This window comes from Leptidea sinapis, chromosome 35 (assembly GCF_905404315.1).
Source record: "Leptidea sinapis chromosome 35, ilLepSina1.1, whole genome shotgun sequence".
Taxonomy (NCBI): domain Eukaryota; kingdom Metazoa; phylum Arthropoda; class Insecta; order Lepidoptera; family Pieridae; genus Leptidea; species Leptidea sinapis.
The window spans coordinates 7,058,401-7,070,437 of NC_066299.1; the positions used below are offsets into that span (position 1 = coordinate 7,058,401).

Sequence of the window (12,037 nt, forward strand, 5' to 3'; positions counted from 1 at the left end):
ATGATTTAAATTATTTGTGCATAAAATAATCAAAAACATACAGACATATCAAAACAAAACCGAAAAGTGCTAACAATAAGGGTTCCATTTTTACAATTTTACTAACGACGGCTCCCAAAAAGTTTTAAGTTTACAATTATTATTTCTTGTATATTATATTATTTATGAATGTATTTTTGTTGAGGGTTTATTACAATAAGATAATGGGAGAAACAGAAAATGATCCATTGATTCTTCTGCAGTTAGCGAGGGATACACCGAAAGGGCAGTTAGTGAAAAAACTCCTACACAAGCAGATAGCATTTACTGTCTACGTCCGCTACCTACCCTAAAACTTGTTTTTGTAGTTTGATAGTTCAGCTATACGCACTTGTTTATTAAAAAATATTAAATTTCGTATTACATTCAATGCAACAACGCCTTTTTTACATCATTTCCTAAATTGTCCTAAAATATACTACCTCGATCATCCCGCAGCAGACATGGTAGTTGCGATATATTCGGAGTATTATCGTATCGTTCCAAATGTGTCGTTGTCGATTTTGCGAGTAGACCTCCTGGTGCGTTACATACATTCCAAGATTAAGTACTAAGAAAATATCAAATAGCCTGCTATTACTAATCTCATTCTAAACCCACCTTTATTATAAGATTTTGAAAGCCAGAACTTATTATAATCATCATAATATTATTTAAGAAAGACGCTCAATAACTAACAAGAAACTCAAGTCCCGCAATCAAGCGGTTACGAACGCTATGTATTCTGCCTACGATTTCACTTCTGGTTGAATAATCTATGACACATACTATTTGTCCTTGTCGCGCTGCAGTTGACATCATAATCTCTATCTTGCTCGTGGTATCTCGAATTATTAACATGGTGGTACCAGTATAATTAGGTATGGGATAATAATATGGGGTAACTCAACGGTAATAAATAGATTCTTAACAGCGTAAAAAAAATGTTTGAGGGCTGCAGCGGGAAAAGGACCCCTTGAAAGCTGCAGACCCGTATTTAATAAATATAACTTATTAACAATTGTTGAATTATACATATTTTAGTGCTGAATTTTTTTTTCAAAAAAAATTTAGGGAATTCAGTAAACATGAAAACACTTCTTTTTTCCCATCCAGGGACCCCACCAAACTACAAGTACCTTGCTTTAGAACTACATTATTTCAGAGAAACTGTTTGTGTATTTGCATAAAAATCTATAATCACATCCCATAAATAATAAGAGAGGTATCGTCAAATAGAAATTTCTCTTCTAAATTGAAAATATACCTTAGTAAAAACGGCTTATATTCATTAGACGAATATTTTCAACTAAAAACTTGACTATATACTATATTATACAGCAGTATTAGTAGCAAGTAATCTTTTGTTAAATTTATATTATTGTAACTAATGATTTAGAAATGTATTTTTATAATTTTTAATAATATTTATGTAACATCAATCTAACATGTTTATACAAATAAAAACTTTGACTTTTGAATAAGAACTTGCACCTTCGAAACAAATGCTATTATCTGTATACAAACACTATAGTGCCGCGTCGCGAAAGAAAGCGTTGAAAGGCTGCTAGATTTGATACCGAGCTTAAGTCCGTCGCAATTTCAATATGCGTAGCGCACGTCGCTAGACAGACAACCAAACCAACTGGCGTGTATTCCAATGAAGGCATGCCTCGAAATCATCATGACGCGGTAAGATGCAAGGATGCTTGTAGTTAGGTCGTAGTAGGTTCGTCTGAATTTGACAATAATTTATATTTATTAAATTTTAATTTTAGTAACTCGTATAATGCCGTGCTCATCGAGAAACGGCTTGAGCTTAATAAGTGCGAGAGAACAAGATAAATTGTTTTGCAAGTTTTTAATATCGTTACAAAACATACTCGCAGAAATTTTATTCAGCGTAGTCAAGGTCAGATCGTGAAACAGATTCCCCTTTAGGTAGTTGCGTTAGAAATCTGCACAAACAATGGCGCGTAACAACTTAGACCACGACGACATGCCTAGTGCGAGTGCATATGTCGGAGAGACCGCACCCTTAACGACGCGGGATGAGAGAAAGACTTACTCAGAGGTATGTCCTCGTCGTTTGCACTGCGTTCATAAGGTTGTATGCCCACTCTGCCGGATCATTTGAAATCCAGGGAGGGCCACAAAATCACAAAGGATGTAGCAGTACCTTAGATGGCGTTCACTAGCGTCAGCGAAATCTACTAAGATGACAGTACATCCATCGAGCAACTCGAGATGTCGCGGTATAATAATTTGGTTGAGCGCTGAGAGCTCAATACTAGACTGTTTCGAAATGGCTACTATTGTCGGGGGGCGCGTTCTCCCGCACAGCCCCACCCTCGCCTCTCGCCTGGTCACGTTGCGCATGGCGTGAGACATCAACATACCTACACCTACGTATATATGTATAGTTACAAACCTACCTTGGCTGACACCGACTCCAAAAATAACAATAATTGTAACTTCTAGTTAATTCTTTAGATGAATTAGTTTTTTTTCCTTTTTAGTTCATATTATATAATATATTGTTTTGGAATAGTTTTTTTCGAAGTGGATTGTTTTTTTTTTCTATTTTTAGTGTGTCTAAAGCACACAACTAATAATTTGTCTATATATATGTAGACCTACTAAAATAACAATGCAGCAATGAACGTTAGCGCAGTGCAATTTTATTAGACAGTCAATGATATTTAAAAGTATAGATAGCACACTACATTACAATTACACGTCAAAGAAGGATAGTAAATGCAATTATCGCAAGCGAAAAAGAGATAACTCTAATTTGCTAAATGCTTCGTATTTGTATAGAGAAAATACAGTTAATTCATCAGATATGATTTTTACCGTACACCGTGATTTATGCCTAAATTACGATTCATTCATAAGTTCATGTAGTAAAAACTATAAAGTAGTAAAACTGCATTGAAATTAGGTAGATAATGTGTCATTGATTTTATAAAAAAAATAATTTAATATTGATTATAATATATAGCCACATTGATGATATTAATTATTTATATATAAAATAATAAAAAAACATACAGACACCAAAACAAAACCGAAAGGTATCTACAGTAAGGGACCCATTTATACAATTTTACTAACAACGGCTCCCAAAAAGTTTTAAGATTACAATTATTATTTTTTGTATCTTATATTATTTATTAATGTCTTTTTGTTGAGGGTTTATTACAATAAGGTAATGGGAGACGAAGAAAATGATCCATTGATTCTTCTGCAGTTAGCAAGGGATATATTGAAAAAACTCCTACGTAAACAAATAGCACTCACTGTCTACATCCGCTACCTACCCTAAAAACTTGTTTTAGTAGTTTGATAGTTCAGCTATACACGCACTTTTTATTAAAAATTATTACATTCACTGCAACAATGATTTTTATATCATTTCCTAAAATATTCTACCTCGATCATCCCGCAACAGACAGCATCAATATTTTGTCATTTCTGTACGTTAATCTATGATTGGCTTGGCGGCGATCGGCGTTGTCATGGCAACATATTTATTTTGTTAGATAAATAATGAAATCAAATAAAATATTATAATTCATGATTTCTTAACTGTGGTATGTAATTCTATGACTTTATATTTTACTTTCGTAATTAGTGCATCTTCCCATAACACAAGACGGCATTTTAATGTTGTACCTATATCAAATTTTAAGCAATTCTGTCAACAACAAACTCGTGTGTACCGTTTTCGTATCGAGAGAGCGACTACGAAAAAAGGAACCAATTAACTCAATTTAGGCGATTGATTTTCGGCGCGCTTGTGACATATCTACCTCTTTTAATACTATATTATCATTGCTGACAGTTAGCAATTCTGCCACTTCACACAGCCACAAATCGTTATGGAGTTCCATTGATCTTCATATTAGACTACCACAATAACTTGCACATAACGACGTTACGGTAGGTGACTCAAATACTCTGATAGCATAAAAAATATATGACCACTCGGTCATATATTTTTTATTTACGGTAATTTGCTCTTATGAGTTGAATCAGTTCACCAAACAATTCAAAATAATATTGACGAATTGAAAACCTCCTTTTGAAGTCGGTTCGTAAAAATGCCCAACGTTGGAATTTTATGTTTACGTTCAGTCATCTCAAAACTACGAATTCAGAAAGATCATTTAACTTTAAGTTCTTAGGAGAAAAAACTGCGGTAACAAAATTATCTATAAATAGTTGGAAATACGAACAGACGCGGGACCGATTAATAAATAGAGTCAATCACTTAAAACAATCGCACAGTAGCATCTATGAAAACACCCAGGCCTCACTTGGAAACACGGACACTCGGACGTAGCGGGTCGCGGCGAAAGGACACCGATTCCAAAAATTATAATAATAAATACGCAATTATTTTTATACTTTTAAGTGCACATTATATCTATTGTTTTGGAATAGTGCGAAAAAAAAAACAACCTACTTCAGGTTGTTTTTTTGTTATTTTTTTTTTATTTTATGATTTTTAGTGAATTTGAAGTACACTACCTAACAATTTATCTAAAAATGTGTAGATATACTAAATTTTTCAATGCAGCAATGATCGTAAGTGCTTTACAATATGATTGCAGACAGTTCGTAGTTAGAAATTCTGTCACAGATCGCACCCTTACTGTAAGTCGTTAAGGAGTCCCATTGATCATCATATTCACGACAATTATTAGACCATAACTATGTGTTGGTAGATGACTTAAATATCCGGATAGCATAAAAAAGATTCGGCCGAGTATCGTTAATTTGCTCCTAAGAATTAAAGATTTCCGTTACTTTTTCATGGATTCCGTAATCAGAACCTAACCAAACACTCACCAAACTATCTTTTAAGTTTATCCTTTCCAATAAAAAAGAATCATCGAAATCGGTTGGCGCGATATTGAGTTATTCGTAAATTTATCATCAACTTTTATGGTTTTCTCATGGGTGCTATTGTCAGATCTTGACCAAATTACATTGGGACCACAAGAATTATCAAAATCGGTTCACCCAGTCGAAAGTTTTGAGGTAACAAACATAAAAAAAACATACCGACGAATTGAGAACCTCCTCCTTTTTTGAAGTCGGTTAAAAAGCCACTGGCACGTGTATTTTATAACCTAAACACATGGTCAGATTTGGTTCGGCGCGGGCGCGGAAAACTGCAAATGCCGCTGAATTGAATCACTGACCTAGTAACCTAATTCAACAGTTCGTTCAAATTTGCTCAAAAAAGTCTACTTTTTAATAAAATTAATGATTTTGTTTTTTTTATAGCGCTAAATAAAAGTGCACGCGCTTTTATTGAAGGTACCCATATCGTATCGTCCCGGAAATACCGCACAAGGAAGCTCATTCCATAGCTTTGTAGCACGTGGAAAAAAGCTCCTTGAAAACCGCACTCTAGAGGACCGCCACACATCCATATGTTGGGAATGATATCTTAACTTGTGGCGTGTCGTGCGAAGATGGAATTTGGCGGCAGAAATCAGGTTAAACAGCTCTTCGGAACGATCCCCGTTATAAATGCGGTAAAAGACACACAAAGGAGCGACGTCTCTATGCAACGCCAAGTGATCCAACCGTTCACAGAGCATTGGGTCCCCGACAATTCGAGCTGCTCTGCGTTGCACGCGGTCAAATGGATCGAGCTGATACTGGGGTGTGCCAGACCAGAGATGACAGCATTACTCCATTTGTGGCCGGACCTGCGCTTTGTAGAGCGCTAGAATGTGGGGCGGCTTGAACTATTGCCGTGCTCTATTAATGACGCCTAGCTTCATTGAAGCCAATTTGGCTTTGCCCTTCGGATGGCCACGGAATAGGCAATCGCTCGAGATTTTGAGACCCAGTATTCCGATACTAGGAGAGGCTTTAAGGGAAGTGTTGTGGAAGAGCGGTGGTACGACAATTGGGGTTTTTTTAGTTGTCAACGCGCAAACTTGAGTGTTCTGCGGGTTAAAGAGGCGTCGGGTTGAGAGAGGACTCGATAGAAGACAAGTTTCACCCGGCACTGGTCGACGATTTCCCGAGAGAGACCTGCATGGCCCGTGTATTATATCAGACCATACGCCAATGCAAAATTATGCACAGATCGCACTGCGTAGTCTGTGGTACGTGAAATCACCCAAGACTACGATTTCAGCGGAAGGGATCTGTGCAAGAACGTCGTCAATTGCCGCTTGAACGCGGCCCATGAGATGATCGATTTCTGCGTTACCACTATGGGACCTGTAGACACACGCATAGCACGCGGTCCTCTAAATCAACGCAGACGCAGAGAGTAGACAGGTCCCTACTCTTAAAATTACCGAGACGGCGACAGCAGATATCCTCCCTAACGTACACACATACCCCGGCATGAGGCAAAAAATTATGCTAAATTTTGCAATATTGTACCCGGGGTACGTTAAATATGACGTATCGCTAGGTAGAGGTAGGGGTTGGAACAATCAAAAGTGTCTGGCTATTGAGGAAACATCATCTACTTATTATCCAAGTATTATATCTAAATCTGCTTTTATAGTATACTTTATGACGTAAGTAAAATCATAATTTCATGAACATTAAGTGCTTGCCACGATGTTAAGTATCAGGCAATGAATAACGTGACTTTTTATAATATTCTGAAGGTAATACCGAAAAATCACACTTTATTATTTGATGTATTTAGATCGGTAATTTTAACCTTTACTACCTACCGTTTACCGACGTGCCCAAGGCACGTCTGGCAAGGGGTTGGAACTATCAAAAGTGTCTGGCTAATGAGGAAACATCATCTACTTATATCCAAGTATTATATACAAAAATCAGCTTTCATATCATGACGTAAGTAAAATTATAATTTCATGACCATTAAGGTTGTCTGGCAAGGTGTTGCCACGAAGTTAAGTGTCTGGCAATGGAGAACGTGATTTTTAATAATATTCTGAAGGCAATACCGAAAAATCGCACTTTATTATTTGATGTATTTAGATCGGCATTTTACACACCTTTAAGACTAACAAACAAACATATTTTTATTTCGTAGGTAAATTGCATTAAACTTGAAATATGTAATTGTTTTTTCTTACAGCTCGTTCGAACCTTAGATAAGAACGAGCAAGAAACTATAAGGTTGCTCCGTCAAAACTGAATTTCACATTCTTATTTTCAAATTAATTTTACAAATCATTTCAATTACAATATATGCAAAGTGATGCAACAAAACACACAAACCTCAATTACTAAATGCCTTACACGAGTAAGTAAAAAAAATTTAAATTAATCAGTAAAAACATAGTTATTGAGTACATACTTAAAATACAATACAGGAGATGCATCAATCCACACATACCGTAAATAAAATAAAGGCATTATGCGAGCATTTTATTAGCTATCATATAAAAAAATATAATAACATTAATTTAAGGAAAAATAAAAGAAATAAAAAACATACATCAGATTTCCCGGAGAGAGGATCCTCCAGTTACCAAAAGCGGCACCCATTCACGAGCATGACGCATGGACCAGCCATCGCCTCCCTCGACCATATTTTAGGGAAGGGAACGACCCGCCCCACGTCGCCGCCACAAGCAGTGGCATAAAGCGAGCATGACGATGCCTGTCACGAGAACTCTACCAAAATACAAAAGATTTTCATCTACATAATATTATAACGATACGCACTAAAATAAATGCCTTTAAATACAATTTGAACATTTTGTTTAAATTTTAAAAACCCTTTAGAATTATTTATCTATAATTACATTTATCAATCAGAGACAGACATGCAAAACCCCAGCAGCTCAGTCGTAAGGGTTATTTATATCCAGCTATTCTGACATTTTATAGTACCCTTTTGTGTACAACTTTTTCTTCAAAACTGATTTATATTCGTATAAAGGTAAGTTCTGTATGTCAATAGGGACCTTATTGTAAAAACGTATACAAAGATCTCTGAATGAATATTTTTGACTATGAAGTCGACTTACATGACCAGCAAGCTTATCCCTATTTCTAGTATTTACATTATGAGTGTCCCTGTTTTTCTTAAACAATTTTTATTACATAAACAAGGTTTTCATATATATGTATTGAAATGTCAGTCAAAATATTTATTTCCTTAAATTTATTTCTTAATGATACTCTTGGTCCTAATTTATAGATGGCACGTATAGCTCGTTTCTGCAGTGTGAAAATAGTGTTAAATAAGTAAATAGTAAAATGCCATATGTCATCAGACTATGGAAATAGCTCAAGTACTAGCTAAGACTAGCCTCGCCGTATTTTCATCCGTATTGCTGCCGAATTTTTTAACAGCGTATGCTGTAGAACTGAGCTTTTTCGATTTCGATTCCAAATTAAAAATACTCCTCAACCCCATTGAAGTTTGGTATCTAAGGTAATGCCCAAAAATACGGTTGTGTCGACAGGTTTACAAAAAAATCATCTTTGAGTACAATATTTGTGTGAATCTGTCTAACATTAGGTAAGCAAGATTTAACACATTTGGTTTTTTTTTTTTTGATTATTCGGTGTGAACCATTCCACTAGTTTATTGACTAGTTTCTGACCTCTCACTCAGTATATTGTTGTGTCAGTTCAGAAGACACCAACACAAAACTGTTTTTCTTTTAATTACTTATTAAAATTACAAGTGTATAAGCTCCTCTACATTAACTTCTTAAAAATGTGCATAACATAATGAGTTCATTTTATATTAGGTAATGATGCGAGTGTAATAAATACTTTTGCAAATGTAATGGTGTGTGTTTGAATTGTTAAGATTGGATAATTGTTATATCTGATTGCACTCGTACATTTATATTATGAACTAAATAGTACCTGCGTAGTTAGTATGTATTTATAAATATACAGTTTACATGAAACGACTGTTTATTTTTTCAATACTTTGCAATGAGTATTTTTTATCTGGAACTTTTCAGAAGTTTCACTTCTACCGTGTGTGACTTGCACAGACCCACACACATATATTTTTTTTAAGTATAAATAAGTATTTACTACATGAGTGTTTTACATAGTACACCTACATGAAATACTTATTATAAGATATAGGTTGGCAATCAGTAGTATACGTACCTGCACGATACAACGCTAGGAGTGAAGATGTTCTACTCACTCGCGTACGCGCGGTAAACTATTGGAAAATATGTTCTACGTGTTCGCGGCCGCTCTGAACCCTCGGGAAGCTCGGACAAGATACCCATATTGCTGAAATCATAATACTGCGCGGCGGCCATCTTGGATTTCAATAATGATCCCTAAATCGTTCTCTACACCCTCGAAAACCTCAGACACGATATCCACAGTATTGAAAGCATAATTTTGCGAAGTGGCCATCTTGGATTTCAAAAATGATCCCAAAATCGTTCTCTACATCCTCGAGAATCTCGGATACGATACCCATATTATTGAAAACATAATTTTGCGCGGCGGCCATCTTGGATTCAAACATGATCCCAAATTAGTTCTCTGCACCCTTGAGAACCTCGGATAACCCATATTGTTGAAATCATAATTTTGCGCGGCGGCCATCTTCGATTTCAAAAATTATCGATACCAATTTCGTTCTCTACACCCTCGAGAACCTCGGATACCATACCCATATTTTTGAAATCTTAATTTTGCGCGGCGTCCATCTTGGATTCCAAAAATCATCCCAGATTCGACTGCACCTTCGAGAACCTTGGATACGATATCCATATTATTGAAATCATAATTTAGCGCGGCTGCTATCCTTTATTTCCAACTTCCCTTAAGTATCATAACATATATATATATTCCTTAAAGTATATACATAATATTCAAAAGATTATTACGTACATTTTATTTTGGTATTTTCTGACTTCCATTTAACTATATATTTTAACATAATATGCTGCCGCATCCTGTCGTAAGCGTTCAATTCTCTTTTTTTACTATGATTCTCCATTTGCTAATTTCTTACGCAATGTGAGCCCTCTTCAGACCGAGAGAAACGAACACAATACCGTTCTTGACAGTAGTCACGGACGTACTGCTGCCTGCTGGCATGAGCGAGCATGCAACCAAGGCGTCGCGTTTGGTTCATTACGAAAAAAAATGATATAAAATAATTTACAAAGCGTAGTGATAAAACTCACGAAGCAAATTTAAAAGTATTAATTAACTATTGAATAAAATAAGTTTTGTGCTGATAGCTATCATAGTTTTATGATAATAATATAAACAAAATTTTAAATTTTAAATGGAAATAAATACGTCAAAAAACTGGAACAGTAGAAGTATTTTAAGTAGATATTCAAAAATGTTATTTTTTAAGACTATAGCGCCTTAAGTAATTAGTTATAATTGACGATGCTTTTAATTAATGATTAATATCGTACTTAACCCCCTGAAATGTTATTGTTGTTAAGAATGGAAATGAAATGAAATGAAAATTAAAAACGTTGTTTTATGGGTGGCTGGTGTTTGATCTAAACTACTTTAACTAAGTAATGAAGTAGATCGGTATCGGTAATCGGGGGTTATCTCGGCACCATCCTAACAAACGACTTGTCGAAATCAAAAAAGTAATTTTTCATCAAAAGCGTCCAATAATTTAGGAAAATCTGTTCAAATGTAATCGACTGTCATGCAGTAGATAAGAAATGATTCCCTACGAGTTTCGGATGAAGTGGCGGTTTTAGAGTGATCATAAGTAAATGTTATGAGAACGCATTCGGATAAAACATTATGTTATTACAAGAAACTTGCTAATATTATCAATCTTTTTCTTCCGAAACATTCGGTTTCTTTTGTTGCGATCTTTCTGAGTGCGGAGTATAATAATTATTTATATCAGTACCACGGACGAGTAAAAAAAGAAGGACTTCGTGTCACCTGACATAACAGTGAAGTACCAAAACAAGCCGATCGGGCGTCGCAATAAAATATTTAAAAATGCCGTCGTGCGTTGTGACAAAGTGTAAAAACGATACTATAAAAGTATTTGTGGCCATATATGATTATTTAAGGGAGAAAAAATTGTGTTACTGGTATCCCCGTAACCGCACACACACTAGCATAAAGGTGCTTCACTTGCTAATATCACGGCGCGGAGTCCTTCTTTTTTTACTCGTCCGTGATCAGTACGTAGCCACGTATAGTGCTATACCGAGAACCCGAGAATTTATAGAAGATAGCCACTGGTGTGTATTATCTACTGTAACTACGGGGAAATAAATATGCCGATTATGGGTATGTATTTAACTAGGATAAGCGATGTGCTATAATTTCTTAGGAGTAAATACCTACACGAATGAATTACATCGGAATGATATAATCCGGTTTAAATTTCGAATTCATCATATCCGGTTCGAAGGATCAATAAAATGGAGAATAACCGACCATTTATTCAGGCGAATTTGCGAAAAGGCGGTTAATATATATTTGAATTCAGGTGGACTGTATATAGAAGGAGCCTGATAATTCACCTGAAGAACCATACAGATAATTGCGATCAGTGATTGAGGAATAAGGAAGACATGCCTTACCTTTACTGACGTGCACGTCAAGGTTAAGATGGTGGCCTGCTGTTCTGCCTCGATGTCAATCATTGGTGGTTCACTTGTTTTAATAGTTAAGTACTAAAGTAGAAAATAAGCGGTTCGGCACAATGCGTGTGCGCAATTAGCAGGCGTGAATCGACCTTCATTCAGACGATTAGTGTAGGTATGTCGAAGGACGCGGGGAAAGGGTGCGGGAATTGGGAGGTGATGGCGGTATGATGGCATCTATAGGTACTTATTAAATTATACTAAAATAAATATTGGGATGGCTTTACCAATGATTACTATGAAATAACTATGTTCAGCCAATATTCCACAACTTATTTCATTCGCGCTATGAAATTAAATGTATTTAAACTAAATAATGATAAATAATAATAAAATGAAAAATTTGGTTGAAAATGTACAAATTTCGAATAAATTATTATCATTAAAGCTATGAGTTTAAGAATAATATTTAAAATAAG

The 12,037-nt window shown here is 35.5% G+C and overlaps 1 protein-coding gene across 4 annotated transcripts in view; it reads right to left on the reverse strand.

The window, feature by feature from the left end:
• LOC126975191 (NEDD4-binding protein 2) overlaps positions 1–12,037 on the reverse strand; it is a 48,652-nt gene that overhangs the window by 20,156 nt on the left and 16,459 nt on the right. The window lies entirely within an intron of this gene.